Raw genomic sequence first — 8,808 nt, 5'->3', positions numbered from 1 at the left:
TTAATAACGAAATATAAATTATTCTTGTAGAGTTATGACAAAAAACGCACTTGTTGCTTAAGTTTTGCACACCAGTGTATATTAACTTCAAAAGAAAATTATAAAACTTGACTATTAGTTTTCCAACATCGTAATTCTGTTTTATTTTCCTAAGAGCACTCTCCAAAAGGAAAAAAAAATCAGATATTTTCAAGAATTAAAAAATTCCGAAAGTTTTATCTATTTTAATAACTATCATAATCGCATATCTATAACAATGAAAGGTAGAGATTTTGTCAATGTATTTGTCTAATAAAACTAGAACCGTTTGTGCTATGGTTTTAGAATTTAATCATTTAGTGCAAGGGAGAATTTCAGCTCCCAGGGGCTGTTCAAATATAACGTCAGCATATTTTTTTGACAATTTTGGACACTCCTCCCCTTTTTTTATAGAAACAAGCGCATAATGCCCCAGTTATGATTATGTGAGAAAGTCGTAGCCCTCTGGTTGTTTGCTTTGATTTTTACTGTAGTAGTTAATAAATTTTTTTAAATTTTTGAATCTCTTTCTCTTTCTTGAAATCAGAATCCTTTAGCAATCTTTTGTGTTTTCCATCTGGGTTCCAAACTTTCGACCTCTGAAATTTTTCCAATTTTTTCTGTAATCTAATTCAGCTTTTATTTCAAGTTTGAAACTTTCCACGCATAATTTTTGTTGCAGTTTTTATATGTTTTTTTTCTTCCAAAAATATGAGGAACGTACATACATTAGGTAGGTACATTCATTTTATGTTGTGCTAGAGTAAGTTGCACAATGAGCTATTGGCAATGGTCTGGGAAACATCCTTCAGGATGATCCGGAATTAACATACATACGTCACATCCCGTTTTACAAGGAGGACACATTTACACACCAACCATCCATCAACAGATTGTAATTTAGACCTGAACCACAGCACAGTCAATCTCTACTTCAGTACTAAGAGAGGTATTGATTTCTTATGGGAACTTGTAGGACTTTGTGACCCCGACAGATTTACAGATTTAGCATGCACCAGTCAACATTTCGTACACGGGAGTCTTCCGCCGGAGGGAATCTAACTTACGACCTCTTGGACATGGGCCCAACGTCCTATCAGCCAGCCCATATATATATATATATATATATATTTTTTTTTTTTTTTTCTTCCCAGACAGAGGCTAGTTCTGTCATCCAGGTTGCAATNCCCCCCCCCCCCCGTTAAGTGCTTGCATAATATTTGAAGGGCCCCTGAATTAAAATTCGTCGAAAAATTTCAATTATGATATTCGGTTGAGACGTTTGAAAAATACATTTTTCTCATTTGTTTAGCCTTTATAAATTAAACAAGACTAAAGTCAATTCTGCTAGTTCTTTTTTTTTCCAGGTATTTAAAAAATAAAACTTGTATAATGATTGCTAGATTACAGATCTATTTCATCAAAAAAGGAGCAAATTGCACTTTCCTTGGGATTTAATTATTTATTATTCGTTAAGTCAGGTAAACTCTGGAATCAACGTGAATGACATGCGAGAGCTACATCAACAAACTAATATTTTATGTTATCTAAAATCAATAAATTTGTTTATAGAAAAGCTTTTGTAACGTATTTCTGTAAAATTTAATTTGAAAGTACAGTAATTGAAATAAAAAAGAAATTAGCTATGTATTAAAAAGAAAAAATAATGGAGCTAAGTTACTTATTCCTCACAAGGAACAAGGAACCGCAAAAAATTGCAGTGCAGTTACAGAAGAAAATTATGCTTAATTTTTGTATTCGGTAATAGGTGCTGTTTTTATCTGTATCAAAAGTACTAATATAGATATAGAATATAGGTATCTAAGAGGGCTCAAAAAATCTAAATTTTTTATGTACCTAGCCAGGCTATTATGAATTGTCCTCGAGCAACCAAACCATACCAAATGACAGTAAATCTTTTTTCTTGATTAGATAAACATCTAAAAACATGTTTCGTATAATCTAAGGACGTAAAGTTACCAATATGGGCAACAAATAACAAGAAATAAAATTATTATGTTATTTATTATGTATAAAATTATTATGTTTATTACGAATAAAATTATCATGTTAGATTTCTTAATTGTGGCGAAATATATTTTTCAGCTCGCATTATGATAATTGCGCTAACCTAATTTCAAAAGTTCATTACAAAATTCTCTTGTCTAAAACAATTAAAAATGTCTTCAATACAATAACATTTTACGAGTTTGCATTGCTACTAATTAATTTTCATAAAATACTTAGATGCCTAACTATGAAATAGTACCACTTCAAAACATTTGCATAAAAAAAATATCAAAAATATCAGTACGGTATTTATACTTACGTGGTAATCGAGGGTATTTCTCCCTCTCTTTAAACCAATGGTTTAAAAGAGCATCGCGATATAAATCGCTGTTTTTAGGCATTTTATAATTCGCAGTGAATAACACAACATTCACCAAAAAGCATTCAAAAGAGAATGAGCAAAAATTGCTTTTCAGATCTGATCTTAACAATTAAAATTTTTTTTGCCAACACTGATTTAAATGAAACCATTGTTACAATATAATTATTTACTCAGTTCAGTAAAGGCTTCTAAAAATAGATGCATTGTTGCAATTATAGAATTAAATTTTTTTTCTTATTTTTTTAAATAAAATTAAATGTATTGTTGGAAAATTCATAATCTAAATTTTAATATACATAATTTAATTTATAGTTTTTTAACGGTTTATATGCAACGGACATTCATGCTTTGAGTTAATGAGTCAATGGACAGAGAAATTTCTTACTGATTCAAATTTGCCTGCAACCCCAATGTAGTCACTTAAAAATTATAATTGTAAGAACTAAAATTAATCAAACAAATATACAGCATAATGCGTTTCTGCAAGATTAATAAATATTATATACAAAAAAAGGTTAGGTAAAATTGCTTTTTTTCCAATGCCCACCTGGGGAATAACCTTTTGTCAATATAGACATCTAAAAGGCAGATTTGCTGCCCACTCTTTCAGGGGCCCCATATTAGGTGGACCAGCGTTGGTCCCACAGTAAGGACAGATAGTACAGAGAATGAAAGAATATACATGCCTTGTCCGGGATTTGAACCCAGAACCTTGCTGGTGCAAGGCCAGTTCCCTGAACCCTACACAGCCGGATCGGCTGAGAAAATATTGTAAAACTACAATATTTAGAAAAAATGAAATCGATTTTGACATATGCTAAAAACCAATGTTAAATTTCAAAAATGAATAAAAAGTAAATTTTAATAATTTTTTTTCAATATTTTTTTTATTAAATTTCAATACATTGAAAAAAATGCTTTTGAAGTGAATGAAAAAAATAAAAAATTTTGAAGAAAATGATTTTAGATTTTGACAATTACTTTTCAGCTAAATGGGTATTTTTTCTTTTTTAGTTTTTACGATATTTTTCTTCTTTGGAGTAGAAAAAAATCTTTAGCATATACAAAAGGGATAATCTCAGTTTTATATTTTCGTAGCAAAACAGTTTTTTTTTTTTAAATCAGTTTTCAAAGGATAAAATGTATCGCTAAACTTTCTTTCTGAAAAATGAAACTTTGTTTTTAACATTTTTTTTTCCTTTCTGCTACTTTTAACCGTTTATTCCACGTCTTCCCTAAAATCTGAAATAAAAAATAATCAGCAGGTGCTGTGATAATCAGCAACACCTGTTGTTGGGAAATTTCTGTTAAGAGGCTCGTGACATAATCAAAAGAAATGATGATTCAAAAGTAATGATGGAATTGAAACTAATTTTTTAAAATTTATTTTAATAATGAGTTATTTATTTTAATTAACAATTTTTTCAATTTATTTAATTCCAGAAAAATTACCAATATCTAGTACAGATGAGAATTTTGGTAGACATTGTAATAAAACCAGTGACTTCATTCCCATTTAATGTGGTTACCAACACTTGACAAACCTAATAATTTAGAAGAAAATTTAGGTCCCATAATTTAGAAGAAAACGGTTATTAAAGGGTCTATTTTTTTATTCAAGAAAATTGTATAAAACTAAATGTATGTACTACATCTGTATTCATTTTTTTATTTTGTGAGTTAATTTTACCGCTGACTTTTAGTATCTTTTTGGGGCGTCACTTGTAAAAACTTCAACTCTCAAATATCAGGGTCAACACACGAGAAATAAAGGGTAAAACTTCACCCTGTCATTTTGATGAGAACGAGAAGGAAGGGGTTAATACTAGTCTGCTTATAATTCGTATTTTCTAATCATTTTAGATGGGTGAAAATGAAGTTTCTATTGAAATTTTTTGAAACATAAAAAAATAAATTTTTTTTTAATTTTATGAGGAACAAAAAATAAATAAGGTTGAAAAAATTAAACATTTAACTTTGTTGATCGTGTAAAGGCACTGAGGGTCAATATTCACCATGAGACTTCCGAGTTTCTACTTCCGACTGACTTACGCCTGAGCTTAAAAAAAAATGATCCATCCAATATAATTACACTTGTAGTGTTTTCAATATAACGCGATCTTTCAATTTAACTTTCAACGAAACAACAACAATTGAATTTAGAAGACTTGCTATGATGCTAATCCAAAATAAATCGAACGGCACTATTTTACACAAATATAGTTAAATAAGGGATAACACTCAAAACATGGAAAACCTTACAGTTAATTTGGTTAAATTTGTCTTAAGCTCATAACCTGTTAGAATTTAACAGTAAACTCTTATGAATGGTGAAATTACGCGTAAATTTAAACACAAATCACAATTGGCGATCGAAATGGGCTGCAGGTGGCGTAGAGCAGAACTCTCTATCTATGGCAACACTTCACATGCTTTCCCCATTAGCGTGTGGAGAGTCATAGAAGAAGGAAGTACGTTAGTTTCTCTCTTGATTTTCATATAGATTAAAATCTTTTAAGTTAGAAAACTATATGGAGCTGAAAACTACATTAAACATAGTTCTAAAGAAAAGCATCAGACAAATTTTAAAAAATATTTTTATTAAATAAAAGGGAAAAATATTAAGAAAAGAGAAAATATCGTAGTACATTCCTATACAACTGAAAAGAGGAGGAGAGAGAAGGAAGAAGGGCCAAAGGCATGAAACTGGTCTCTCCCCAGATGGCGTAATCGAGATTGCCAATAAAACTTCCTAGAATATTAAACCTGTTCAGACATAGCCTCGTAAGCACATAACGTAAGCGGAGGAATAATCTATCTCTGGGTTTGCAGGGTGCGTGCTTTTTGGCCCATGCTTCACTCTAGCTCTAGACCAGTGGTCGGCAAAGTGCGGCTCCAGAGCCGCATGTGGCTCTTTGTCTCTTTAAGTGCGGCTCTGGCACAAATATCCACGGAAGGCGCAATAATATTTCCATTAAAAAAAAAACTTAGTAAGAAAAAAATTACATCTTATTTTGATAAATTAAAATTCTTCTATAAATCGAGTACATGTATAATTTTTTGTTTAAGTTAAAAGATAGATAGGTAATTAGAATTTTATATTGTTGTAAAAATACGTAAGGAACATTGAGTTTAATTTTATTAATTTTCGTAAACGTAAACCATGTACAAGCTACCGGCTTAAATTGTTCGTTTTTTTTTAGGCGTACTCCGGTGTGATACAAAGGTACCACAAGCATGCGCGCATACTTTTTCTAAAGTAGTGGGGGTACAAATTGGCTTAAAGTTAAAAACAACATACAAACCTGACTTACTCAAACTTTCCAAGGAGATGCAAGCACATTGTTCGCATTAATAAATATTTATTAAGTATGAAATTTAGTTTTATTTAGTGTACTACATATTTAATGTAATAAAAGTTTACTAAACAAGCAGATTTGGCTCCTAACTTTTTTAAAAATTGTTGTAATGTTCATATTTGGCTCTTTGGCTAATAAGTTTGCCGACCGCTGCTCTAGACGAAAGGAAGGAGGTTAGGTCCCCCTCTCTTTCAACCGGCTGGCGGGGTTTGCTTAGCAGCACTTTGCTTGGGACTACGTTCTACTTCATGGGAGTGCCTCCGAGTTTATTATGCCCCATGCGAGTGCCCCCGAGTACTAATTAACGACCCTACAAAAGCAAGATTATAGTTCTACCGAAAAGAAACTTTCTAACTTGTCTCTATTTCTTGTACAAAAATCACTCGAGTGATCACTCGTTTTTTTTTTTGGATTTCCTGTGTTTTTTTTTTTTTAGATTTCCTACGATCACAGGAAATCCAAAAAAATGTCCGACAGCTGTCATCAGGGGATTTATTAGTAGAAATTTCCTCTGTTAAACTATTACACTACTAAAATTACATAAATTTGGCAATGTCACTATAACTGCATCCTCAATCAATATTTCAAAGATATCTCAAGGTGTCGTATCCGATAAAGTCCTGCAATATCTGAAGTCATTGAAGGTGTCTCGGTCTCTACTAAAGGCGTTATTGATGAACGTCACATGACTATTAAAAAAGGATCAGAAATTATTGAAACTCAACACATAATTTTAACTTTCAACACAGCCACATTACCTACTGACATAGAAGCTGGATATAGAAATCGTAAAGTCCGACCTCATATTCACAATCCTATACGCTGTTTTAAATGTCAAAAGTTTGACAATTCTACCATAAATTGCAGAGGGAAGGAAAACTGTTCCCGCTGCGGCCAAACAGAACATGCATTTAAATCTTGTACATCACTTGAACAATGTACACGACTATGTCAAAAATGGAAACAGGAAAAGCAAATCTTAAACTTTAAAGTGCCGCAAAATCTCTCCTATATAGAAGCCAAGACAAAATTCCTAAGTACACAGCCGCACCCTAACATTTCATATACAGCTGCATTATCTAACTCCAAAATAACGAAATCCACAGACATACAATACAATGAAGAAGAAACAGACCCACAGAACACAATATTAAAAACTTGGCTGCTCAAAAAATTTGCCAGTACATCCACAACAAAGCATTCTAAAGCAACTCAGCAGGTACCCAGCACTTCAACAAAATCATTATCTTCTCAGTGCTTTTCACAACTCTCTCAATAGCATGCATTATCTTATCTCAAGAACATTTCGCAGTATCGATCTAAAGTTATGCTCACCACGCATTTATCCAATCTTGCTGTTGTCTGGGATGACCTCTCTACCACAGCGATCATTTTCCTTTTATAATTAATGTTTCACAATCTGGATCTACAACTACAGGGCATTTTTCCTATCCTAAATTACGTATAAATCTATCAAACTGGTCTCTTTTTCAGAAATCAATTCCTCTAGATGAAGACATCATTGATAATAGCGATATTGAAGAAGCCACATCACATGTTGCAAATGCTCTAGTATCTGCAGCCGAAATATCCATTCCGTATACAACACAACCAAAATATGCCAAGCCATGGTGGAATAAAAATTGTAATAGAACCAATAGAAAACAAAGACACATCGCAATCCAGCAATTGAAAACTAAATACTCTTTAAACAAGTGAGGTTACCAGCTAGAAGAATTCGCAAACTAAGTCAGAGAGATTCGTGGATTAAATATGTAAATAAAATAACAATATTAAATCAGCCGAAGTATGGAAGAAAATAAAAATAACTTCTGGACAGTATACTTTCTTTCCAATTCCACATTTATAGAGAACGGTAATAAAATCACAGCCTTAAGGAAATCGCAAACACTAATGGGTTTGCAATTGCCTAAAACTTTTCCTTCGCCTGCAGTAAAGAAAATCATCTTCAATCCTAATTAAGTCACAAATCTCGAAAAGAAAAAAAATAGTTTTAAAACCTTCATTACGTAATGACGATTATAATTCACCCTTAACGATGCATGAACTAAAGTCAGCTAAGTCACTCATGGGCTGGAATAGCGGCACAACTCAAAAAATCATGCTTTGAGATAAGTGGGTTTAAAGTTTTCATTGCTAAGGAAAATGCATAAGAAATGCTTTAGTTTGCTTAAACGAAGATTACCTTCAAGTTGAATTATGAGTTGTGTATGCTGTATTGCTGCTGAAAAGAATTTCTATTTTCATATTTACACCTGTTCTTAGCCCAAAACACGTGTTTTTTTAGTTGTGCCACTATTGCAGCCCATGAGAGAATTATATGTAAAGAAACATCTCCAGGCGCTGATAAAATCCACAATAATATATTTAAGCATCTATCAGACTCACTCACTTATACGACTTTTCAATATAAAGTATGGTTAGAAAGACAGTTCTTTTCAGTTCGGCGCAAATCATATGTTGTTGCTGTCCCTAAGTCAGGAAAAGATTCCTAAAAATCCTTCAAATTATCGACCAATTGCTCTGACTAGCTGCCTGTTAAAACTTCTTGAACGCATTATAAATTCAAGATTAGTACACGCATTGGAATACCGAAAAATTTTATCCAATAAACAAAGTGACTTTCGCAAATGCAGCTCTACAGTTAACAACCTCATGCTTCTGGAAACAGATAATCGAGAGGTTTTTCTCAAGAGACATCTCGTAACCATATTTCTCGACATAGAGAAAGCTTACGACCGAACATGGCGATATGTAATTTTACGAGACCTTTTAAATTATAATATTGTCGGTAATATGTTTTATTTTATACAGAACTTTTTAACTAGCAGGACATTTCTAGTAAGAATAAATAATATTTTATCAGAGACTTTTATTCAAGAGGAAGAGTTGGCAGTGTTATCAGTATAACACTATTTCTAATAAAAAATAAATGAAATTCTATCTATACTGCCACCAACAGTAGATGGAAGATTATTTGCTGACGATCTTCAAATTTCTTATAAAGCCTCTCACATG

Source organism: Parasteatoda tepidariorum, chromosome 10 (genome assembly GCF_043381705.1).
Source record: "Parasteatoda tepidariorum isolate YZ-2023 chromosome 10, CAS_Ptep_4.0, whole genome shotgun sequence".
Lineage (NCBI taxonomy): Eukaryota > Metazoa > Arthropoda > Arachnida > Araneae > Theridiidae > Parasteatoda > Parasteatoda tepidariorum.
This window is presented reverse-complemented; position numbering follows the sequence as displayed.